Genomic DNA, 27187 nt, shown 5'->3' with positions numbered 1-27187 from the left:
CACAGGATGGTCATGGCTCTGTGCCTTTGAGTTCTGGCCCCTTGCCCACCATAGAGGACAAGGCAGTAAGGACCAGAGGGCAGGGCCAGGCACAACAGGGAGGACTTGGAGGCCCTCACACAGCTGTCCCAGCACTAACAATGCAGCCTCCCTTGGGAGGGCCCTGCTCAGTTAATCCATGGCATCCCTCCAGACCTCCCTACTCTGCCTCAGACCTCATGTGGCCTTGGCTGGAGGATTGAACCACCCTGGGCTCACCCTGTCAACTGTGAGCCTGGACAGCCTCCAGAAAAGGCACTTGGTCTCCCTCTGTCTCAGCCTGCCCTCTGCTTTGTAGGCCTAGGAGTCCTGCCTCACTGCAGCTTGAGGCTCAGTGCAGGTCTTAGGCCAGAGCTCCTGGCTATCCAGGACACAGGCAGGAAGGGAGCTTTCCTGTCCCATCAGTTCATATGCTTCAATCTCTGGAACCTTCTGTTTCCGGTGCCTTGGCTGCAGCCAAACAAAACATTAACCCTTCCCACCCCAAAACTCTCATTGCCATTCATTATTTCTATACTATACCAGCACTTCTTGAACTTGAGGGTATATAGGAATTATCTAGGGTATCTTGTCAAGGTGAAGATTCTGATTCATGAAATCTGGGGTAGGATCTGAGATTCTGCATTTCCAACAAGCTCCCAGTTGATGCTGATGCTGCTGGTCTGGGACCACAATGAGTTTCAAATCCTAGAGGACATAATCCTTTAAAGACTGGAGAGTGCCAAGACCATGATGTCATTGATGCCTCCTGGTCCAGAATAGTAACTTGGGACTTGGTTTGCCTTAGAGCTGAAGACTAGCTTCATTTACAGTAGTAGTGTTGTCCTACGTTGTCATTCACTCATCACTCATGCACAATAATAAGAGTCTAAACTGTGTTGAAAATCATTATAAGTTGTGCTAAGTCCTTTCATACTTATTGCCTCATTTAAATCCCATATCAAACATTTAATTATCTCTACTTCACAGAGGATGAAACTAAGGCAGAGGGAGTCTGAATAACTTTACACAGCTATCAGAGCCTGGATGGAATCCAGTTTTTCTCACTCCATTCTTTTAATCATGGCACTATACTGCCTGATCCTATGAACAAGTTCGATGATCACCTCCCCTCTCCCCCATACAATGCACACACAGAGAGAGAAACACTCTTTTTAAACAAGGAAACTAAGGCTCAGAAATGTTGAGAACTTTTTCAACGTTATGCAGAAGGGAAAAGAGCCAGGATTTTGGCTCCAGATTCTTGACTCCCAACTCCAATGCTTCTCCTCACCCTGGACCCTGCTAGGGAACTGGGTTGATTCTGACTTATAGTTGTGAGAACTGGATGTGTAAGATGGGCTATAACATTGTGCATAAGAGAACTGGTCCTGCGCATGGAAACAATTAGTCCAAGGGACTGGTAGACCATGCGATACTCAGCCTATTTGACCATGAGACCAGAAGAACTAGATGGTGGCTGGCTACCACTGTCAACCACTCGGTTGGCAGGAGCCCCTGGATAGAGTGGGAGAACACTGTGAAACAAAACTCAAAATCATTAAAAAAAAATAAAAAAAGACCAGGTTTGCTGGTCTGATAGAGCTTGGTGAGATCCCTGAAACTATGGCCCCTTTAGGTCTGGAACTGAAATCACTCCTGTGGCTTCCAGCCAAACAATAGACAGGCATATGGGGTGAACATTAACATCAGGTAGATACACTCCTTGGAGTGATCAATCATGGGAGAACAGAAGGACAGTGGTTGCACAGGAAGATGGGGCTGGGCGGGAGTGCATGGGAGGAAAGGACACAGAGAAGAGGTAAATGAGAGGAGGAAGAGGGAAGAGAGCTGTTACCCTGTAGGGAATTGCAGTCAATGTCATGAAACAAAATGTGTATGAACTGCTGTATGGAAAATGAATTTGCTCTGTAAACTTTCACCCAAATCACAATAAAAATTGAAAAGAGAGAGAGAGAGAGAAAGAGAGAGAGAACTGGTCCTGGAGCCAGACAACCTCATGTCAAATTCAGGCTCCATCATTCATTAGTTGTGGCCATTTGGCAAGTTGTTGATTGTCTGGGACTTACTTTCCTCCTCTGCAAAGTGGGGGTAATGATATACCTACCTCATAGGGTTGCTGTGAGGATTAGTTACACCATGCAAAAAAGGTTCCCTTCCTAGCATATAGTAAATGTTCACTACAAGTCAACTACTGGGCTGTCATTGTAGTACTTACCACTGTGGTGATCTGTGTGGGTCTATCTCCCTCAGCAGGCTGTGAGGTTCTAGTAGTGTGGACTTCCTTAGAGTATACTTGCTCACTGTGGCTACTCTACATGCATTTGATGAGAGATGGAATGAACAGATGACCACACTAGGACTTTTTTAAAAAGGAAATCTTATGTATAGATAATATTGTTGGGAAAATGTGATATTGCAGTCTTTCTGTGGCATTCTACTATCACCCTGAACTGGTTGAAAATGAGCAAAGGGCTGATACTGATGACTACCACCTCATGCTACTACCCATCTGTTGGTTTGTCACACTGTGGTGGCTTGTGTGTTGCTATGATGCTGGAAGCTATGCCATCAACATTTCAAATACCAAAAGGGTCACCCATAGAGAACAGGTTTAAGAGGAGCTTCCAAACTAAGACTAGGAAGAAAGGCCTGGCAATCAACTTCTGAAAATCAGCCAATGGAACCTTGAGGACCACAACAGAATATTATCCAATATAGTGCCTCTGGGTTGGAAAGCACTCAAAATACACAGTGGTCACAACAATGGACACGAACATACCAATGATCATGAAAACAGCACAGGACAGGGCAGGGTTTCATTCTGTTGTTGACAGGGTCACTGTGACTTGGAGTTAACTCGAAGGCAACTAACAACAACTAACAACCACCTCATGAGCATCTCTACTGCCAGGCTCTGAGGAAGGGGCTTTCCATGTGATTTCTTCCTTAATCCCTACAGTGCATCTGTGAGTATGACCTATTTATAGGAGATATGGGATGGTCACTAAGGTAGATAGAGATGGAACCAGGTTTTATTCCAAGTCTGTGGGGTTCCTGGAGCTGCTGAATCACACAACTCCAGGGGGCAGTGCTCACATCACAGTCCAAGAGAATGGTGCCAGGAGGACCTGAGTGTGAACAGTTCCACAGAAGCAAGGGTTCTGGATGGTTTAGTTTTCCCTCTGAAGTAGGAAATCATTTTAGCCTAAAGTTAGCTGGCTTGAAGGAAATCTGTTCAAACGGAATCACAAACCTCCCTGGTATCCTCAACAGAGACACTAAATGTCAGTTAATTCAATCCAAAAGTATTTACTGACCACTAATTACGTGCTGGGCTGGCCACTGGGGCAGGATTAGGAAATGGATGAGATACTATCCCACTGGTTTTGCTTGTGGGCATTCCTATTTTCTGCCTCCTACAATTACTCACTTTCAAGTGCTGAAGAGCAAAGATGTCTCGAGGACTAAGGTGCGCCTGACACAATCCATGGTATTTTCAATCACCTCATAAGCATGTGAGAGCTGGACAATGAATAAGGAAGACCAAAGAAGAGTTGATGCTTTTGAGCTATGGTGGTGGTGAAGAATGAGGAAAGTACCGTGGACTGCTAAAAAAACTAACAGGTCTGTCCTGAAGGAAGTGCAGCCAGAATGCTCCTTGGAGGCGAGAATGGCCAGACTTCAACTCACATACTTTGGTCATGTTGTCAGAAGGGACCATTCCCTGGAGAAGGATGTCATGCTTGGTAAGGTGGAGGGTCGATGAAAGACGGGAAGGCCCTCAACAAGGTGGATTGACACGGCAGCGGTGGTGATGGGCTCAAGTGTAGCAAGAATCGTGGAGCTGGCTCAAGACCGGGTTGTGTTTTGTTCTGCTGTGCATAGGGTCGCTATGAGTTGGAAATGACTCAATGGCACTTAACAACAACAACAATTATTACAAGGGAGGATCGCAGGGTAGCACTGGAGTTTTCTTGTGGCTGGCAGCTACAATTCATACATGGAAATCCATGACACTGCTGTGTCATCACACAGGAGTATCAGGGCCAATGAGTGCATAGGGTTGTTTATCCGTGTATCAGTGATTCTGAAACATTTTGGTCTCAGGTCTCTTTACACTTCTGAAAATTATTGAGGACCCCAGAGAACTTTTGTCTCATGTGGGTTATATATTTACTGTATTAACAAAACTGAAAAAATTTTAGAACGTAAGAATACACAAGCACATACCCTATCAGCTCTCAGAGCTACCACACTATCATATGTCACTTCTGGAAAACTCCACTTTACACCTATGAGAGTGAAAATAGGCATATAACATCTTTTCTTTTTCTTTCCCACTTGCCATAGTGTTGACTCTGACTCATGGTGACCCTACTTGTTACTCCACAGTAGAACTGTGCTCCAGAGAGTTGTCAATGGGTGATTTTTCAGAAATAGACAACCAGGTCTTTCTTCTGTGGTAACACTGAGTGGAGTCAATTCTCTATCCTTTTGGTTAACAGCCAAACTACTAAGTTGCTTCATAGTTTAGACCCTGTATACACCCTGAAAGCATCTTGTGGACCTACAGGGGTCCCAAAACATACCTATAGAACTACTGTCCTGAAATGAATGACCCTAGTTTGCGAAACTTTTTAGATTTCTTAAGTCTGTTTCTTTTTCTCCCCCTCCCTCTTTGTTCTCCAAATCTCTTACCTTTAAAAAGCTTTTTTTTTTTTTTTTGTGAGGTTCCAATGTTTTATTTTGTCAGCAATTCCTTATGTGTGGCAGCTTTCCTGCTGCTAAGCACTATTTAAAAAAAAAATAACTAACCAAAAAACCCAAACACACGGCCATCAACTTGATTCTGACTCATAGTGACCCCCAATGGGTTTCTGAGGTGGTAAATCTATGTGGAAGTAGATTGCCTTGTCTTCCTTCCACAGAGTGGATGGTGGGTTTGAACCGCCAACCTTCTAGTTAGCAATCAACTGCCTTAGAGCTCCTTCCTAGTACTATACTGTTCACAATTTAAGTCATGTTGCAGTTTTTTTCTAAAGTAAGAACAATTAGGTTCTGAAGGAGTTCTTATAGTTAAACCATGAGCTTTAGTACCCAAGCTTTGAAACACCCTTTTTCTTCCTTTCTGATCCTTGATGAGATTCTTAATGTGGGACCTTGACTTCTGAGTGGCTTTCATATAATGGAGATGTTATCACAAAAGTCCAAACAGAGAAGGAAGGAACTGAGTGAACCTGGGTGAGGCAAGTAGAGCATGAAGGCTGCCTTGACTGTGGTTCCTGCAGCCCGGAATGACTGGCAGCCAGCAGTTGGCCAAGGGAGACTCATAAAATGTGTCTAACAAGCACTTGATGAAGAAAGCTGAACCAGGAGGCAGAAGCTCTGAATTGAGCACATTTGCAGTGAACATGCAAGAGCCTTTCCTTAGAGTTGAGAGGTTATTGTGTGCTAGGCAGTTTATGTGCATTATCTCATTGAATCCTCACAATCCATATAAACCAAACTCACTGCTGTCAAGTTGATTCAACTCATAGCAACCCCTCCTTGGGTTTCTGAGGCAGTATCTCTTCAGATGTAGATTGCCCAACCTTCCTTCCAAGGAGTGGCTGGTGTGTTTGAACCATCAGCCTTCTGGTTAGCAGTCAAATGCCTTAGGCGCTAAGCCACCAGAGCTTCCAATCCCTATAAGAAATACATATTATTACTCTCTGTGGCTTACAAGATGTTGGCTGGTATGAACAGTTTGCATTAGAACACTAACCTAAAGTTTGGTGATTTGAACCTATGCAGCAGTGCTGCAGAAGGCCTGGCAATCTGCTTCTGTTAAGATTACAGCCAAGCAAACCCTATGGAGCAACTGCCAAGAATTGGTGTTGATTTGACAGCAATAGGGGTTTTTCTTTTTGTTTTTGGTGTCCTACAATGGATGAAAGTGAGGCTCAAGGAAGTAAAGTTAGCCAGGCCTTTAATCCAGGTTTGTCTGGTTCCAAAGCTGGGCTTGACCCTTAAACTTGGATCCTCCATCAGAAGACAATGACTCCAGACATTGACATTGATGGAGAAGACATTCTCCAGAAGACATATGTGGAGGCCAGGCTAGGGCAGAAAAGAGAAAGGCAGCTATGGATGGTGGGCTTCCCCTCAAAGCACTCCTGCTGAGGGCTCTGGGTCATGACATCATTGGGAGGTCTGACTTAGGGGTGGAGACCCTTATTACAGAGCTGAAATGATGCTCAGTGAGTCTCTCCCCACTAGTTCCTTCTGAACTTCAGAAACCTAACCATGAAGATCTCATAGAAGAAAAACAAATGGCTCAAAGCATATGTCTGACTTACAGTGAGGATCTCATCCCAGAGAGAACTTTGTATACACCATGGATACAAGAAACTCTTCAGCCTGCACTCAGGTGGTCAAGAACAATATACCTTGCAAAGCCAGCTTTCAAGTGCAGGGATACAGAAGGGCTTTCAATGACAGCTTTCCCTTTAATACTGGAGAATTCAAATCACAGGGATTTAAACCACCAGAGAATTCAATCTGGAGAAAAATCATATAGTATAATGCATATGACAATGATTCTGCCAGGGATCATACATACAACCAGGGTAGTAGTTCCAAATTTCAGTAAGAATAAGACTCTCTAAGGGGGTTTGTTAGAAATGCAGATTCTCAGACCTTCTGTCTGCAGAGTGTGCTTTAGTAGATTCAGGAGCCCCTGGGTGGTACTAACAGTTACCATGTGCTTGGCAGCTTAACCAAAAGGTTGGAGGGCCATGTTCACACAGAGGTGGCTCAGAAGAAAGGCCTGATGATATCCTTTTGCAAAATTGGCCCCTGAAAACACAATGGAGCACAGTTCTACTCTGACACACATGGGGCTGCCATGAGTTGGAGTAGACTTGATGACAATTCATTTCTATACTGGGTTCCAGGAATGTGCACTTTAACAAGTACTCTAGGTAGTCTTGTACTTCAACAGGTACTGATTCATGTCATCCAAGGTTCAGTCTTTCAAAGATACTCCAGCAGAAAATACCACAGGGGATATTAAATACTATAAAGGATGCCTACCTGCATAAGTAATGTGGGAAAACCTCCCACATTCCTTAAACTTCCCTTTCTGAAGTGACTAAGGAGCTCTGGTGGTGCAGTGCCTAAGGCATTTGACTGTTAACCAGAAGGTTGGCAGTTCAAACCCATCTGCGGCTCCACAGAAGGAAGATGGGGCAATCTACTTCCATAAAGATGAAAATCCAATGTAGGTTGCTATGAGTCAGAATTGACTTGATGGCAGTGGTTTTTATTTTGTTTCTGCAGTGACTGAGTTAAGATGAGAATAAGACCTTACAGCAGTTCATAAATGGCTAGAGCATGGAGTCTTGCTGGGGACAGCACAGGGGATAGGGCTTTGGATTCAGACCCATGTATATTGGAATTTTTGTGCTGTACTTTCTAATTGTACAATGAACACATTAGAGAACTCTGAGCTCTGGCTTTCTTAGCTATAAAATGAGACTAATAGGATACCAACCTCAAAGGGTGGGAAGGTTAGGTAAGGTCATGTTTGCAAAGTAATTAGCATGGCCCTGTGCCTAGAACAAGCATTCACTAAATGATAACCACTTTGGTACTATTGTTGATATTTCTATTTCCTAATACTCTCTAGAACCATGTGGACTCTCAAGAACTAATCAGATAATATTTAGAAATGATTTGCTACAGTTTTAATAAGCTCCATGAGGACAGGAGCTGTGTCTCAACCAGTACTTAGAAAATGCCCAACAAACATTCATTCAACAAACACAATATTTTGATGACCTAATCTTACCCTCTCATTTTAAAGAGGTGGGAATGGAAGGTCAAACAGGTTATCTGACTTACTTCAGGCCACACAACCAGGTGAAAAATAAAAAAAGTATTTAGTGTGAAATTCACACAAATTTGACACAAAGCTTAATGCTTCAAAGAAGTGAAGAAGTGCATCACAGAAGAGTGGCTAAGAGCACAGGCTATGGACAATCTGGGCCTCTCCCAGCTCTTCCATTTTCCAGCTGGGGGCAACTGGCGAACTTTCTTAATTTTCCTAAACTCCAATTCTTCATCTGCAAACAAATAACACTAGTGGCTTCACATGGTTATTGTGAAGATGATATGAAATGATGCTTACTGAGCTCAGTGCTCTAGATAGTGTTCTTTTTGTTAACATGAGACCTTCCAGGAGAGTTTCAGTGTGATGGTAGGCAGAAAGGGAGGTATTTGGGGCTAGGGGACATAGTAGGAGCATGCAAGCTCCACTATATGGATTATTCATCACTCTGGCCCTGACATTGAACCCCTTCCTTCAGGGGCTTATGTCCTGAGGACAGTGCACTTAGCAAGACCCTTCATGTGAGGCTAGGGGGAACTCAAGTCTGACCCTGAGGACCAATATTTCCAGGTGGTGGCTCTATGACACAGTCCGGGACTCCTGACCCTCCTGTCCCCAGTCAGTAAACCGCTTGTCCACCGATTCCTCCTCTTCCTTCTCAGAACCCTGTCTTTGCTCCTGGTCCAGGGCATCTCTGCATCCAGAGGACAGATTGGACCATCAACATTGTTTTTTTATGTCCAAAATTTAGAACCACAAATAAATTTCATTGATCTTGTTTTGTTTACTTGAGCCTTAGGGAGGTACAGTGAATTCTAATGGGGGAAAAATAGGAAGAAATGGTCTAATCATGTTTATAAGGCTTCAATCTTTCATCACGTGGGAGAGACAGGAACAGAATCCCAAGATGGCGATAATGTTCTTGGGGAGGCAAAAAAAAAAAAAAAAATCCCAAATAAAATTGTTGTTGTGCTGTTAAGTGCCGTCGAGTCATTTCTGACTCATAGCGACCCCATGCACAGCAGAATGAAACACTGCCCGATCCCGCGCCAGCCCCACAATCCCTGCTATACTTGAGCCCATCATCGCAGCCACCGTATCAATCCATCTCCCTGAAGGCCTCCCTCTCTTTCGTTGACCCTCCACCCTACCAAGCATGACATCCTTCTCCAGGGAATGGTCCCTTCTTACAACATGACCAAAATAGGTGAGACGAAGTCTGGCCATTCTTGCTTCCAAGGAGCATTCTGGCTGCACTTCCTCCAGGACTGATCTGTTAGTTCTTTTAACAGTCCATGGTACTTTCAGCATTCTTCGCCAGCACCACAACTCAAAAGCATCAACTCTTCTTTGGTCTTCCTTATTCATTGTCCAGCTCTCACATGCATATGAGGTGATTGGAAATATCATGGCTTGTGTCAGGCGCACCTTAGTCCTCAAGGAGATATCCTTGCTCCTCAGCACTTGAAACAGTTCCTTCGCAGTTGACTTTCCCAATGCTGCACGTCGTCTAATGTCCTGACTGCTGCTTCCGTTGGCATCAATTGTAGAACCAAGCAACGTGAATTCCTTGACAATTAGAAACCCATTTTAAAATATCTAAGATTACACTACTAAGTGCTTACTGTTCCTGGTGAAAACCCAATTTAGACTCAGATCAATTTTCTCTCTGCTCCTCCACCTTTCCCACTAACTGAAATAAAAACACGATGTTCTATAGCAGAAATTAAGCCACAGGCTAAAAAGCAATGTCATTTGCTCCCAGGACACTGTCCCTGGTCACCATGCCTAATGCAGTCTGAGTGACACCTTTAAGCAAAGGCCTTTATCACAGCCAGGTTGGGCTCTGGTGCAGGGAAAGCTGGATTTATTTAGAGAGCTTGAAGGTAAAGGAGTCCAATTTCCATGACAAAAGACAAATGAATGATGAAACCTCAGCAAACTACAGGGAATAATAAACCCTGTATCAACATCTACCGGGTTGGGTGGGGTGGGGGGGGCAGTGCTGTGTGCTCTGTCACGTGATCTCATTCTCATTGCCCCTTTTAGATGTGGAATTTTGAAAAATGATTGGAAATAGCTCGCAAGTTACAATCTCATTAAATGCAAAGCAGTAGGAGGAAATAATGCAGGTTCTTTTCTTCCCATCTCACTATTTGACAAGCCTCTTTAAAAAGAGAGGACAAAGATAACTCAAGCTTCTTTGTTTTCAAAGTCAGAGAAATGTAACCATCACAATTTCAAAACAGAAAATACGACAAGTTGTCAGAATGTGGTTTTACAAAGGGCCTACAATTTTTCTTTTGGTTTACTCACATTCTTATTCTTATTTCCAAACAGCAAAATAACCTAATTTCCATCTTGTAAAGGCTCCTGTTCTGGAGAGAGAACCAGTGCAACACTTCAAATTTTTTATTATGATTTTAGAGATGGCTTTCTATATGCTGGGTTTGAACAAGTTAGCTCATCAATGGGATGTGACCCTTTATAATGATGGATGCAAATCACCCTGAGAAGGAAAGTAGTGCACTTTGCAGGTGTGACCTAAATGTTTGGGTGTGGGAAGGAAAGCAAGAACATTTCCTGTGGCCTTCCTACCCTGCAGGCCATTCCAGAGTGACCTCCCTCTAGGCTTCCCTCATGCTCTGTTCCTTAGCTTCTTATCCAAAGGCTTTGCACACGCTGTTCCCTCCAGTGGCTAGACTTCCTCTTTTCACCCAGACCAGTAATACCTTCTTTCAGCTCTCAACTCAATCATGACTTCCTCATGGAAACCTTCCCTGTCCTTTCAAACACATCCAAACCCCTATTTTATGCTATAGTACATCTAGTATCTCTCTTTGTGGCACTTACGGTAAAATTTTACATTTATGTATATATTTATTTGATTAATGTCAGTCTCCTCCCACTTGAGCTTGAGCTTCATGAGGGCAGGGATAGCAACCACTTTTTCTAGTGCCGGACACAGATTAAGTATTCGGTAAGTATTTAAACATTTGTTGAATGAATTATTGAAGCAAACTTTCTTTTTTGAGTCAGTAAGTCTAGCAGCTAGTTAAAGTGATTTTAAACCACAGATTTTAAATGTCTGTCACCACAGAGGCTCAACATAAAAAGATGCTTTAAAAGTGTGTGTGTGGGGGGGAGGCAACAAAAAACACTGGAAACAAAAGGAAGCAGAAGCTCAATTTTTCCCTTGGCTAAAAACCCAATACAACCTGCTTTGTTGGCCTTGTATATCTCTCATATGAATATGCCTGCTAATTGATTTAGGGATACACACTTTGCAGTTGGTGGATGTTGACCATAACATAATAACTAAGAAATAATGATAATGATAACTAACATATCGAGCAACCCAAACTACTTGATTTCAAGTCCTGTTTCCCCACTTCCTAGATCCCTGGGTGGTGCAAATGGCTAACGTACTCAGCTACTATTCAAAAGGTTGGAGGTTCAGATCTATCCAGAGGTGCATTGGATGAAAGGGTTTGCAATTTCTTTCTGAAAAATCTGTCACTGAAAACCCTATGGAAACAGTAGTATAAACTGTTCTACTCTGACACACACAGGATTGCTATGAGTCAGAATCGACTTGAGGGCAATTGGTTTACTGGATTCCCCCACCCTCTAGCTGTGTGCCTTGGGTCATCTGTATAACCACCTCATGCCTCATGTGCATCGTAGATAACATATGAGCATATTTACCGTATCAGTGGGAATGGGGGCCTAGTACCTGTGACAGTGCTTAGAACTCTGTCTGGCACATAGTAAATACTGAATAGAAAACCAAACCAAAATCACTGCCATCGAGTCGATTCCAACTTATAGCAACCCCCAATGAATTTCCAAGGCTGTAAATCTTTACAGAAGCATAGTGTCCCATCTTTCTTCTATGGAGCAGCTGGTAGGTTCAAACTACTGACCTTTTGGTTAGCAGCCAAATGCCTTAACCACTACACCACCAGAGCTCCTTAAATATGCAATAAATGTTAGTTATTTATATTCTTCTCTCACTACTATAAGCCATACTGTTTTAAGAGCTCTACATGTATTATTTACATGGTTTCATTATTACAAGTTGGGTTACGTCATTTTATAGGTGTGGGGACTGAAGCCAGGAGAATGGGAACACTGGAGGAGCTCCTTGGTGATGCCTCACCCAGAGCTCCTTCAGGAGCCTCTGTGTCCCTCAGAGAGGACACCAGCTCCATAGGTGAGTCTGGTGGAGTTCCCCCTTCCCTTTGTGGGCTCAGGAATCTCTCCTTCCTCTACCCACAGTCTTTTCCAAGCGGCTGCAAATACACCCAGCTGGGGTCAGGCGGACGTCTCACTTCCTTCCTTTGAATTTACAAGCACTTCTCTCTCTGAGTCCAAGTGAAGGCCAAACAGTGGGCAGAACATCAGGGGAGACAGCATTGTTTATCACTAAAACAAACACTTCCTGTTGTCCTAGAGTGTGTACCAAAGTGTGTAAGAAAACCATGCACGCTGGAACAGAATAAAAAAAGCAGCAGCAAAGAAAACCCAGCTGCAAAGCCAATGTCTTAGCACTTATTGCTTTCCAGGAGTTAAATATAGCTCATGTGTGTGAGGGAGGGCAAGGGTAGTGAGGTCACCATGGAAGGCTTTTGTGTGTGTTAATTACAGTGATTGCAGGAAATTGAATATCCTTCTAAGCTGAAGAGAATAGTACAAGTTTGACTCCATGGGATAGAAACACAGAAACATTCAAGAGGAAGGGAGATGGTAAGGGATAGTGGGAAGAACTGGGGATTTAGTATAGTGGACCTGGTTTGAGGTCTAACTCCTTCCACTTGCTGTTGTAAATTTGGGTAAATTACTTAACCTCATTTTTCTCTTCTGTGAGAAGGAGTTTGTGAGGGGAAATGGGGAATGGCTGACAAAAGATTTGTAAACTGCAGGGATTATTATTAGGAATTGTAGAATAGCACAGTTTTCTGATTTAACTGTTATTTTAGAAAGATGGGGAGGCTAGACATCATGGAGGTTGTTGGTCAGTGGGGAAGCAGACCATGGGATCATTCTCGGTGACTCAGCGAGGTGGCAACTAACAATAGCTCTGGGTCTTCAATGGCCTTCTTAACAGCAGCTTTGACCAGGTTCCTTTTAGCCATCAGGAGAGGCCCTCACTTCAGAGGTACCTTGTTTCCCAGCTCTGAGCTGCCACACGGATGCTTGAAGTCTTCTCTCATCAAGCCATTTCCAGACCACCAGTGGCGCTCTGACTCACAGAAGGGGGTGGGGCTGAGGCACCGGCTTCCTAGGTAATAACTTTTGGCTGTGGAATTGGGCTCTCCCAGAATTGTTCCTTTGTCTGCAGAGTCTTCCCTGTTTAGCTCACAGAGGAAATGGTTCCAGGAGGAAGTGGAAGACTGTGACACACACATGCTCACTCCCCACCCCCACCCCACCCCAAGATGGCAGCTGTTTCCGCTTTTAGCGTCTGCACAATCTCCTTCATCAGAGGTTTGTGCAAACAGAGCAGCCCCGTGGAGTGGTCTGAGACACCAATGATAAAGGCAGTTAGTATTTTTGAGCTCTTAAATGATATTCCAGGTGTTGTGTTAAGGGTTTTGCATGGATTACCTCATTTAATGCTCATAATTACCCATTAGGTACTGTTTTTATACCGTATTTCACAAAAGAACCAAGTAAAGCTCAGAAAGGCATAGTCATTTATCTAAAGGCATAAAACAGAACTAAGATTCAAGCCTAGACTTAACTCTAGAACTAAACTTTAAATTGTTGCATTGTAATACCTTCTGGACTTTTTCTTCTAACAGGGATCCCCTATTCCCAAAGCTTGCTGGAACCAGCAGTAAGCATTCCCTCCCCACTGGTGTTCGTTGACCAGGATGCAACAGCCCATTCCTGGCGTGTGGGACCGGCTGGAAGACTATATGGATCTGGGGCTTTTGGTTTCTCAAAAGCCTGAGTTTGAGAGACTCATGTCATCAATAATCCTGGGCAGACATCGAGGTCTCTGTTTAGGGGTATCTGGATGTGCAGATAATAATAAAGACCTCTAAGAGTGCCAGCCAACATTTATTGAATACTCCTCTATGCTGGGTGCTGTGCCTAACATTTTTTCTTCTGTTTTTAAATAGGACCTTGTTGTTGTTGTTATGTGCCGTTGAGTCGGAAAAAATTGAACTAATCTTTGTTTCAAGATACACTGTCATCATGGGTCATACATATCCTATTTTTATGTATTTATATAAACAATTGTTTTTGATAATGTAACTGTTGTTGTTAGTTGCCTTCAAGTTGATTCTGGCTCATGGAGACCCTATGTACGTAGAACAGAACTGCTCCATAGAGTTTTCAAGGCTGTCACCTTTTAGAAGCCAGGCCTGTCTTCTGAGGCACTGGGAGTGGGTGGTTTCAAACTTTTGGCTAATAGTCTAGTGTGTAACCATTGTTCCACCCAGGGACTCCGATGATATCAGAAGTACCTGGAAACCTACCATTCAAAGCAAGATCTTACATTTAACTACATGATCCTACCCACTTGCCTCCCCTACCCAACCTATCATCCTGAACACGGTGTTCATCACACTCTTGCTTTCTCTGGGATATAATTTCATGGAAATATATGTACTCCTGGGAGCTCTGGTAGCATAGTGTCTAAGGCACTTGACTGCTAACCAGAAGGCTGGCGGTTCAAACCAACCAGCCACTCCTCGGAAGGAAGATGGGGCAATATACTTCCATAGTGATATTGCCTCAGAAACCCAAGGAGGGGTCGCTATGAGTCGGGTCCGACTCGACGGCACATAACAACAACAACATATGTACTCCTGGAAAACAAATATGTATTTTTCATTTGTTATATAATTTTATTTATTTTGTTGCTGTTGTTGAGAATAAAACCAAAAAAAACCCAAACTCACTAATGTTGAGGAGATTTCAACTCATAGCAACTCCTCCTTGGGTTTCTAAGGTGGTATCACTATAGAAGTAGACTTCCCAATACATAGGAAAACATACACCAAATCATCAGCTTCTACATGTACATATAGTGACACTGATTATATTCTTTGAGTTTGTAACCACTCTCAGTCCCCTTTTCTGAGTTGTTCCTCCCTCATTAGCATAAATTCACTGTCCCCTAAGTTTCCTATCAAATCTTCCAAGTTGATCTTATCAGTTTGATCCCTTGTAGACAGTTCTTAAAAGAGCATACTGCTCAAAGCAGACATTTGGTTCTAGTTAAGCTAAACTGTTGTTTGGTTTTAAGACATTTTCAGGGGATGTTTTTGGCTTAAGGTTTAAAGATTATCTCAGGACAATGGTTTCAGGGGTTCATTCAACCTTCATGGCTCCAGGAAGTCTGGAGTCCAAGAAAATTTAAAATTCTGTTCTGCATTTTCCTCCTTTTGATCTATGCATTTTTTTTTTTTTTCCTCCTCTCTCCTCAGGCTTATTATTCATCTTCCAGGGATTAAGATATATATGTGGTTGGATAAAACATAGAACTTATATATGTACTTGTTCTCTCTCTTTCTTCATTGCCTGGATCTATGGAATCTTTGAGCAAAATATTCAGTAATAGCTGCCAGACACCATCCAGTTCTTCTAGTCTCATGGCAAAAGAGGTAGTTGTTTATGGAGGCAATTAGCCACACATTCCATATCCTTCTCCTATTCCTGACTCTCCTTCTTCCTCTGCTGCTCCGGGTGGATAGAGACCAATTGTTATGCCTTGGATGGTAAAAAATATCTTTTTAAATTTTAGTTGTTTTAAACTTTCTAAAAGGGTATAAACTATAGGTAATCTTTTGGGGCTGATTTTTTTTTCTTTTAATATATTATTAAGATTCATCTCATTGTTGTCTGTCACTATGCTCATTCATTTTGACTACTGCATAATATTTCATTGTGGGAATAGTCTCTGTGCCTAACACTCTGTGCCTGAGTGAAACTGAGGCCTAGAGAGGTTATGGAACTTGCTGGATGTCACAGGTGCCAGGGTTTGAACCTTCCTAGCCCATCAGCTAGTGTATATTGTGTTTTGATGTGGTGAAGAGAACACAGGTTTGAAGTTAGAAGCTCAGGGTTCAAGCCCCAACTCCACACTTAATGGTTGTGTGACCTTAGGCAAGTGACTTTATGTCTCTCAGCCTCTATTATTTCCTCAACTTTAGTGTGTGATATGATGATAACTGCGCTGCCTACCGCATAGGACTCTTACAAGTGAGTTGCAAGTTGGACACCATGGAAGGTAAGAGAACTCTGTAAAACGTAAGGTTTTGTAAATAGGTAAAGTGTGATTGAGAGTATGTTTTTCACCTTCCAATAAACAAGAAAACATGTATAGAGTTCCGAAGATGAGATTAATAGCATCCCCATTCTGAAAGGTGAAGGATTGATTCTGAAAAGTGAAGGATTAGGTTGACAATAATCTCACAGAAACCTCAGTGCCATAAAGGAAGGAACCAGAAAATCACCAAGAGATGTTCAGGATGCACTCATATGAATACAGTATTTAGCTTTGCTCTGTTCAATGGAATTATTATTATTATTATTATCATCTATTATTTCTCAACTATTTTCAGTATTGGAGACCCATCCCAATGTTGCTTGTTTGTGATGTTTCCTCTGCATGGTCTGTTTTCTTTCAACTGCCATCCCAATGAGTTGTGATCTTGGGCAAGTTAACTTCTCTGTGTGTAAGTATCCTCATCTGCAAAATGGGGATAATAATACCTGCACCTCTGAGGACCCAGTGAGATATTATGCAAAGTGCTTAGAACAGTTCCTGATGCATACCAAGTTGACTATGAATTGTTATCTAAAATCTCCTTACTCCCCCAGTAACCCATTCATCCTTGAAGTCTCAGTTCAGATGTTACTTCCTCCAGGAGGCCCATCCTGCCTTTCTGGACAGGTGAAATCACCCTGTTCTACCATCTAGAGCAGATGACTTGTTCAGTGTCCTTCTCCATAAAAATGTGAAACCTTGAGGGTAGGGATGGTATCTGACTTAATATCCATCACAATTTCCCAGCGTCCAGCACAGCAATGGGCACACAGCAGGTGCATTAGGAGGCATCAACAAACAACCCAGAATTCAGAGAAATGGCTCACAGACAAGGGGGTCAGAAGTCCTGCCTATGACAATGGTCTCCAAGAATGGAAGAGTTTATGGGGGTGGTGGAACAAACTTGTTTCCTGGGGCTCTGGAGGACAGACCTGGACCAGTGGGTGGCATCTCCAAGAATACAGTATTTGGTTCACTATATAGATGAACTTTCTAGCAATATCAACTAAGAAGAGAGGAAGATGTCACTTCCAAGAGGGACTGTGCCCAGATGGGACAGATCCCTGCCAGGAGATCTGGGGAGTAATCAACGGGTAGTTGAGACACTGGGTAAGCGGGGTCAGAAACATCCAGAATCTAGTCTTTGTCTTTCCTAGCCCAGTGATCCCAGGCAGGTGACATCACTTTACCCAGCCTCTGTTTTCTCACCTGTAAAACTGAGATGATAAGAGCAGAGGGTTGTAGTGAGGAGAAAGGGAGATAGTGTACAAAGAGTGTTATGCATTGTATCAAACACATAGTAATCTTTTTGTAAAGGTTTATTATTATTAATGCTTTAGTTAGTGGTCACAAGGGACTGAAAAATCACCTAAGGATTAGTCCAGATATTCAATGTATGTGTGTGGGGCTGTAAAGGATGGGCTCAGAAACACCCACACTGCCCTCCCAGGTAGGAAGTCCTTTTCTTCCCTCCCTCCCTTCCTTCCCTCTTCCTCCCCTGCAAAGGCCCTCAGAGCTAACCCTGGGTTTTGTTCTGGGCCAGGCCCCCAAGAAACTACCCTTTAGGGAGCCCAGCCACTCAGGGTGGGCTGTGGGTCATCCCTGGGGGGTAATTCCTGCCTCCAGGGCTGGGTGTGGGCATCCAGGAAAGTGATGGTTGAAAGTCCTGGGAATGAATGTCTTGGTTCTTGAAGCGCCCCAGGACAAATGTCCCCTTTGCTGCCCCACTGTTACTGTTGTTGGGTGCCCTTAAGGTGATTCCGCCTCTTAGCGACCCTCTATGATAGACTAGAACTGCTCATAGGGTTTCCTGGGCTGAAATCTTGATGAAGCACATCACCAGCTCTTTTCTCCTGAGAAGGTTCAAACTGCTGACCTTTCGGTTAGCAGCCAAGTGCTTAACCATTGTGTCACCAGGGCTCCTTTCTGCCCCATTAGACTAGCCAGTTCTGTATAATTAACTCTATTTGAAAATGACAGAGTATAAAGTTTGACATGTCCCTGTTCTTCACTTAGATCTCTGGGTGGCTCAAATGGTTTGTGCTTGGTTGCTAAGTGAAAGGTTGGTGGTTCACACTCATCCAGCAGCCCCACCAAAGAAAGGCCTGATGATCTCCTCCCACAAAGATCACTGCCAAGAAAACCCTATGGAGAGGTTCTACTCTGTAACACTTGGGGTCGTGAAGAGCTGGAATTGACTAGATGGCAATGGGTTTGATTTTATTTTTTGGTTTGTTCTTAACATAAATGTCAAGGTGGATTAACCTTACACAGTCCGCTGCTCACCTGAAGTATTTACTGCAGCTCCTAACTGGTCACCTCTTTCCAATTTCTTCCCTTCCACTCTAACATAAGCTCATGGCTGGCCTTCATAATTTTCCCAAATGGCAGCACTTAGCATAACTCCCCCCTGAAGCTCTTCAGTAGCTCCCCAGAGGCCAGAACACCAGTCTCCCTTTGTAACACTGATGAAAGATCTTCCCATGCTCTGGTACTCCTTGGGGCTTATGCCAGTTCCCCTGTAATTCCATCCCTTGCAAGGGTGGGCGTGCAAGCAGTGAGAGTGAAGGGTTATAGACATGACTTGGGTTCCTCTCTAATTTATTAAGAAAGGCAATCATTTACAAATCTGTACTTTAAGCATTAGCTTTTTTTTTTTTTTTTTAATGAAAGCTTTCTATATGCTGAGTGCTTTCACTGCATGGATTCTATTCTCCCTCATAGGTAGATTTGATCCTTATCTCTACTTTTAAAGGAAGAAACTCAGGGGGTTAAGTGGAAGGAGTAGAGCCAATATCCAAACCTGGGCAATCTGACACCACAGCCAATGCACTCAGCTACTGCATTATCCACTTCTATTATTAGTTACAAATTGCAAGCAACACAGCCTCTACAGGGTTGGGACACTCCCAGTTAGGAACTTGGAGGATAAGGCCCTCCTTCTGTAGAAGAAAATGGAGGTTCCCATTAATGTCTCTTTACCTCTCTGGGCTGTAGGTGTGCTGACCTGCTTAGCATCCTGATCAGACTTCCATGCCCATCATTTTCCAAAAACCAAAAAAAACAGAACAAAACAAAAACCCATTGCTGTCTACAGACAGCACCTCTTTCTCCCATGAAGCAGCTGGTGGGTTTGAACCAGGGCGTCAAACTGGTTCTTCCTGATTCAGTTATGACCAATGAAGCAAAATCAGAACAGATCCAAATTTGTAAAATGTGAGTATATTACATTTTAACTGGAACAGGAAAAATTATGGGTCAATGCCCTGATAGAAATTTAATCTCCCTCTTAGAAGGACAGCATTTGTGTTGCATAGCAACCAAATCTCTTGATTGGCACAGTCTGAACGGCAGTACCCCGCTCAAAGATGGTGATGACTGCTCCGCTTTGAACATGTGTCATCTCCACAGTCCTGGTAATAATCTAATCTCCTGCATCAGGCTCCTGAAAGGGCTCACTATGCCTCTTCCAAGTCTCCCATTCCACCGCTTGGACTGGTAATTTTTCCCATCCTGGTTATCATTCTGGTACTTCCACATTTTACAAACTTGGGTCCATTTCGATTTTGCTACATTGGCATGACTGAGTCAGTTCAAACAGTTCAAACTGTTTCAATCTCCTGAGCTTCTGCTTAGCAGCTGAGCACTTAATGACTGTGCCACCAAAGCTCCTTCTTCATTTCCACCCCCCCATTTTCTCAGCCTGGAATGCCATTCCCCCAGTGTTCCTGAGCTTCCCAGCTAGAGAGTGCTCCTTGAACCCCCTTGTTGCTGTTGACTTGATTTCAACTCATAGCAACCCCATGCAACAGAGTAGAATGACCCTACAAGGTTTCCTAGACTGAAATCTTTTTGGAAGCAGACTGTCAGGTCTTTCTTCCAAGGAGCTGCTGGGTAGGTTTCAACATCAACCTTTCCATTAACAGTTGAACACTGACTTAACGTTGTATCACCAACCAAACCAAACCAAACCCCCAGCCATTGAGTGATTCTGATTCATACTCATTGCTGTCCCATTGGATCCGACTCATAGTGACCCCTCCTTGGGTTTCCGAGGCTGTATCACTATGGAAGTAGATTGCCCAACCTTCCTTCCTAGGAGTGGCTGGTGGGTTTGAACTACTAGCCTTCTGGTCAGCAGTCAAGTGCCTTAGGCACTACGCCACCAGAGCTCCCTCCTACTCATAGTGACCCCCATTGGGTTTCTGAGGTGGGGAATCTTTACAGAAGTAGATTGCTGTGTCTTCCTTTTGAAGAGTGGCTGGTGGCTCTGAACCAGTCAAATGCCTTAGGCACTGCACCACCAGGGCTCCTTGTTGTACCACCAGGGCTCTTTTTCGAAACCCCTGGTCCTTTGTATATTCTCTTTGGTGGACACTAGGCAGGTGACTTCATGTCGTAGGCATTGTGACAAAATCTTATTTTCCGTATCAAACTAGGAAGTTCCTGGGTGCAGAGACCCTGAGCCTCCCTCTGTAACCCCTCAGAGTGTCACCTGGCCACTGGCTGGAAGTAAGGAAAGATGATCTGTCTCCCTGGCTTCCTTGCACACTCCCAGGAGAACAGGTTTCATCTTTATACAAGTGGGGCTACAAAAATCCCCCTTGGTTTCATATCAGCAGGACTTACTCTCAGGAAGCCCTATGACAAGAATGGACAGGAAAAGTAAATATTTATTCTACAAATGAATAAATCTGATTCCATCTTCAAAGAAAGCTTTTGTATAAATTACCATAATTTTCCATTCTAAGATGATACTGATTTGAAGATGTCTTTATCTATTTAATAACAACTTTTTGAAAAGAAAAAGAGAAAGAATGAGTAAATTAATGTATCAATAGTAAGGTAGATCCTGATTTTTAAAAATGTGTCTTAGTAACCCCAAATCATAATTAAAAATGTTTTAAAAATGTGTTTTAGTTTCAATGAATTTTTTTTTTTTAATATGATTCCAACTCAATTTTTATTTTTTTCTTTTGGCCCTGGTGCTGTCATAAAAAAAAAAAAAAGGCTCCTTAAGCCTCAAATAAACTACTGTGTGCAAATGGTTAAATTCTCGGCCACTAACTTAAAGACTGGCGGTTAGAATCCACTCAAAAAAGGTGTCTGGGAAGAAAAGCCCGGTGATCTACTTCTTAAAGACCACAGCCATGAAAACCTCACGGAGGGCAGTTCTACTCTGAGACACACAAGGCTTCAACAAGTCGGAATTGACTTGACAACTGTTTTTTGTTTTGTTTTTTAGTTTTATCATGGGGAAGTATTTGCAATGTGTCTTGGTCAAGTTCCAGCTCTAAACCACTGTGGGCCACTGGGTTAGTAAGAACACATCATGGCCACCATGCACCAGTAGCAGCCCCAAGTGTCTGCAAAGCCACTGGATGGGTTTTCTCCGGGGCAGAGATATGTCCATGCTCTGTTAATACCTGGATACCATGTTAGTGATTCTGTGGGAAGCTGACTGGGATTCTGTCATAAGATCACTCGCACAATGCTGCCCCTTGAGCCTCAGTTTATCCATTTGCAAAATGAGGGGCATAGGATTAGGTAAGTGGGTTTCAAACTTCTTTATGTCAGAGCCTATGGGATCTGTGTACTTTGTAGGGGCTGAACTCAGCATTCCCATCCCCACTTCAACCAGAACAGCTCTATTGCTTAAGATTTTGTTTTGTGTCCTGGGGTCCTTCCAACACTACTCTTGTATGGTTTCTATGGAATGACTGTTTCATTCCCCAGTCTGGCTCAACCTCAGCATCCTTCTCACCACAGTCTTCCAGGCTGACACTTCTAATCTCTCTATAGTTTAATCCAAGAATTCACAAACTTTTTCCATAAAGGACCAGATATTTTAGGCTTTGAGGGGACATAGGGCCTCTGTTACAACTACTCAACTCTGCCCTCTTAATGTGAAAGCAGCCATAGACAATACACAATGAATGGATGAGACTGTATTCCAGTAAAATTTTATTTACAAAAACAGGTGGCAGAGGCAATGAGTCATTGGGCATGGAGATTCAAGACCATAGTCAACTGGCATAACATAGTCCATAAAGACAGTGTTCTACATCCTACTTTGGTGAGTAGGGACTGGGGTCTTAAAAGCTTCTGAGCAGCCATCTAAGGCGCAACTCTTGGTTTCTCCCTGTCCATAGCAAAGAAGAATGAAGAAAATCAAAGATACAAGGAAACGATTAGTCCAAACAACTAATGACCCCAAGACCAGTAGAACTTGATGGTGCCCAGCTACCACTGCTGACTGCTCTGAAAGGGATCACAATAGGAGGTCCAAGATAGAGTGGGAGAAAAATATGGAACAAAACTCAAAATCATGAAAACAACCAATTTTATTGGTCTAACAGAGACTGGTGGAACCCTCAAGACTATGGCCCTTAGATACCCTTTAAGCCTGGAAGTGAACTCACGCCTGTGGTTTAACTTTCAGCCAAATGATTAACAGGCCTATACAAAAACCAAAAACCAAAACAAAAAAACAAAAAACAAACAAACAAAAAAAAACCCCACCAAACTCACTGCTGTTGAGTCGAATCCAACTCATACAGACCCCTCCTTGGGTTTCTGAAGTGGTATCTCTATGGAAGTAGATTGCCCAATCTTATGCGCTTATTGGAACAATCAACTATACGAGATCAAAAAGGCAGAATTTGCCCAGAAATACAGCTAAGAAGGCAGGAAAGGATAGGAAAGAAGGAAGAAGGGAAATGGTAAACACAGGGAGGAAGTGGGAAGACTGCTGTTACATGAGAAGGATTGCAACGAATGTCACTAAACAAAATGTGTCTGAATTATTGAATGGAAAAACAGTTTACTCTGTAAAGCTTCACCCAAATCACAATTTAAAAGAAAAAAGAGGTGGCAGAATGGATTTGGTCTGGGCCCAGGTTTGCTGACAGGTAAGGAAATGGAGGTGTAAAGAGAGGATTCAAGGAACTGGGTTGGGATCCCCATCTCCCGGCTCCCAGAGAATGAGAGTGCTTCCACCACACTGCTCACTCAGCAGTGACTCTTGCCCTGAGTTTGGGTTGTGGGCATCTGGGGACGACATGGCTGAGGGAATGGTGCCTAAAAAAGACACGTGCTTCCTTCTCTCTCTAGGAGATTAGTTTTCCTCTATGCTGTTAGAAGGCTATAAAAAGCCCCTGGGTTTGCCTCCTGCTGGACCTGCTGTCGGTAAATTCCCCAGAGCTGGAATGCCTGCAATGTGCCACCTCTACCCCTACATGCTGGAGCCTGACAGCTGTGCCAGGGAGAAGAACCACGCCCTGCCTGGCTCTGCTCCTCCACCCCCACTTGCAGCATGGCTGGGATTCCCCAAATGGAATTTTAGATGGAGGATAAACCCTGCGGGGCCCTCCTGGGACAGCCTTATTGTTAGCTGTAGCAGGATGAGAGCTCCCTGAATTCTAAACACTAGAACTCTGAGGGCTGCAGGGGGAAAAGTGTGAATGGTAAGAAGTGAAACCAGCGACCTGTTCATTGCCTGAGGGTGGCTCCTGGAATTGCTCAGACCCCTTCCCTTCCTCGTGCTCTCAGCACCCTTCCCATCACCAACTTCAAATCTCTACTGCGTAAGTCTTTGTGACTTACCTAGTATGCCTGGTAAGGCATGTAGCTTATCTAGCGAGTCCTTCATCTGACTGACCCAAGACTGACCCTCCAACAGTCATGGAAAATCAGTGGACAGCAAGGATAAAGAACTCAGGTCTGAGTACATAACTTGATCTTTCTAAGCCTCAATTTCCTCATCTGTAAAATGGGGTTAATGACAGTACCTACTTTATAACTGTTGAGAGGATTAAGTGACTCGATGTATATAAACTGCCTGATGCATGGTGGGTGTGAAGTAAAAGTAGCGCTTTTGATTATTCCTATTAAGCAGTTGCTACGTTTTAGATCCGGGAGCTCTGGTAGCATAGTGGCTAAGGCACTTGACTGCTCACCAGATGGCTGGCGGTTCAAACCCATCAGCCACTCCTCGGAAGGAAGGTTGGGCAATCCTACTTCCATAGTGATACTGCCTCGGAAACCCAAGGAGGGGTCGCTATGAGTCAGGGCTGACTTGATGGCACATAACAACAACAACAACACGTTTTAGATCCACCACTGCTCTGTCAGTGTGTCACGTTGTGGTAGCTCTTATGTTGCTATGATACTGGAAGCTGGAAGCTAAATACCTATGAGTATTTCATATACCCATGGTGGACAGATTTTGGTGGAGTTCTGACTAATACAAACTAGGAAGGAAGGTCTGGCAATCTACTTCCGAAAATTAGCCAATGCAAATGGATTACAACAAAATACAATGCATACAGTGCTGGAAGGTGAGTCCTCTGGGTTGGAAGGCACTCAAAATACACAGTGGCCATAACAATGGACTTGAGAATATCATCAATTGTGAAGGTGGCATAGGACTGGGCAGCCTTTCATTCTGTTGTACATGGAATCACCATAACTAGGAGCTAACTTGATGGCAACTAAAACCAACAACAATATATCAGACATTGGGAATATGATGCAAAAGACACTTTCCCTCCTCAGGACTCATACATACGTAGAAACCCAAAGAACCAGACTCACCACCGTTGAGTTGATTCTGACTCATAGCGACCCCTATTAGGTTTCCAAGGCTATAAATCTTTACAGAAGTAGATTGCTTCATCTTTCTCCCATGGAGGGTTTGAACCACCAACATTCTGGCTAGCATCCAAAATGCCTTACCCACTACACCACCAAACCAAAAAACAAACAAACAAACAAACAAAAAACTCACTGCCATCAAGTCAATCCCAACTCATAGTGACTCCCCCTTGGGTTTTCAAGGTGGTATCTCTACCGAAGTAGACTGCCCAGTCTTCCTTCCGAGGAGAAGCTGGTGGGTTTGAACTGCCAACCTTCTGGTTAGCAGTCAAATGCCTTAGGCACCACCAGAGTTCCTTATATAGATGTAGAGGGGACTTTAAATTAAATATGTGTAAAACATATATATATTCTAGAAGTCAAGACTGAGGAAGTGGTGGTGACCCAGAGCTAGGGCGGGGATAGGATTCGGGGAGGCTGTATGTGTGGCAGCTCTGGTGGTGTCGTGCCTAAGGCACGTGACTGCTAACTAGAAGGCTGGTGGTTCAAACCTCCCAGCCACTCCTCGGAAGGAAGGTTGGGCAATCTAGGAAAGCTAATGATGAAGTCTATGTTTCTGGCCCTAATATTAGAATCATTGAAATGGAGAATCCTAGGCTGAAAATGGCCATATACGCTTCCCCTTTGTGAGTCGTGTATTCTTACTTTCATTTATTCATTCTTCTAACAGATATTTATTGAGAACCTACTAGGTGCTGGGGATAGAACAGTGAGCAAGATAAGAAGGGCCCTGCCTTCATAGAGCTCATATCAACAACAATTCAATCCTACAATTAATTATAATTATGAAAATAACAATTGTGAAAGTGAAGGTAAGTGAAGGTGCATCTTCTGACACCAACTTTATTATTATTATTGTGTTCAGTAGCCTGTTGTTATTCTTGTTAGGTGCTGTTGTATCAGCTCTGATTCACAGCAACCTTATGTAGAACAAAACAAAACACTACATGGTCCTGTGCCAGACTCACAATTCTTGCTATATCTGAGCCCACTGTTGTAGCCACTATGTCAACCCATCTTGTTGAGGACCTTCCCTTTTTTTGTTGACCCTCCACTTTGCCAAGCATGATATCCTTCTCCAGGCAATGGTCCCTTCTGACAACATGACCAAAGTAGGTGAGATGAAGTCTGCCCATTCTCACTTCCAAGAAGCATTCTGGCTGCACTTCTACCAGGACAGATTTGTTAGTTCCTTTGACAGTCCATGGTTCTTCAGTATTCTTTGCCAACACCACAACTCAAAAGCATCAACTCTTCTTTTGTCTTCCTTCCTCATTGTTCAGCTTTCACAAGCATATCAGATGATTGAAAATACCATGGCTTGGGTTAGGTGCACTTTAGTCTTCTAAGAGACATCTTTGCTCTTCCGCATTTGAAAGAGGTCTTTTGCAGCAAATTTGTCATTGTCTGATGTCTTTTTTTTTTTTTTTTGGAATGGAAAACCAATTTATTCTGTATATGTTCACCCAAATCACAACAAAGTATTTTTTTTTTTAAAGACTCATCACCATCACCCCACAAAAAATAAAAATACCATATAGTTCTTGATCATACACTACCTCCCCAAATGGCTGAATGTTGAACAATTCGTTTGCTACAGTGACTCTGTGAATTCCTTTAATCTTTTTTTGATGCTTCCTGCATTGTTCAATATTTTGCCCATAAAATCCTTCATACTGCAACTTGGGCCTTGAATTTATTTTTATTTATTTTTGCAGTGTTTCCTCCCCTTCCCCCCAAGTAACCAACAAAGAAAGTTTCCTTCCATATATACACCTTTCCTTGATTTTTTACAATAATGAACTAATAACAGTATTTGTCCTTCTGTGATTGCCTTAGTTCACTCAGCATAAGGCATGTGACTGCTAACCAGAAAGTTGGTGGTTCAAACCTACCAGCCACTCCACAGAAGGAAGACTGGGCAATCTGCTTCTGTAAAGATTTACAGTCTCAGAAACTCAGAAAAGGGGGTCGCTATGAGTCAGAATTGACGATGGCAGTGAGTTAATGTCTTGCAAGTTCATCCATGTTATGTGGTGTTTTGCAGATTCTACATTATTATTTAGTGTTGCATAGTATTCCATTATGTGTATCTATCATAGTTTGGTTATCCTTCTGCCGATGGGGACCTAGGTTGTTTCCATCTTTTTGCTATTGTAAATAGTGCTGTGATGAACACGAGTGTGCATGTATCTATTCTTGTTCTGGCTCTTACTTCTTTAGGATACATACCCAGTAATAGGATTGCTGGATCAAATGATATTTCTAATTCCACTTTTTTAGGAATCACCATACTGTTATCCACAGTGGTTGTATCATTTTACAGTCCCACT

The 27187-nt window shown here is 43.1% G+C and overlaps 1 protein-coding gene across 1 annotated transcript in view; it reads right to left on the bottom strand.

Annotated features, from left to right (window-relative positions):
• AFAP1L1 (actin filament associated protein 1 like 1) overlaps positions 1 to 27187 on the bottom strand; it is a 116236-nt gene that overhangs the window by 74005 nt on the left and 15044 nt on the right. The window lies entirely within an intron of this gene.

This window comes from Orycteropus afer, unplaced genomic scaffold (genome assembly GCF_000298275.1).
Source record: "Orycteropus afer afer isolate SDZICR_OR568_19922 unplaced genomic scaffold, OryAfe1.0 scaffold00110, whole genome shotgun sequence".
NCBI lineage: Eukaryota > Metazoa > Chordata > Mammalia > Tubulidentata > Orycteropodidae > Orycteropus > Orycteropus afer.
Note: the sequence above shows the minus strand (reverse complement) of the source record. Positions and strands in the feature narration are given on the sequence as shown.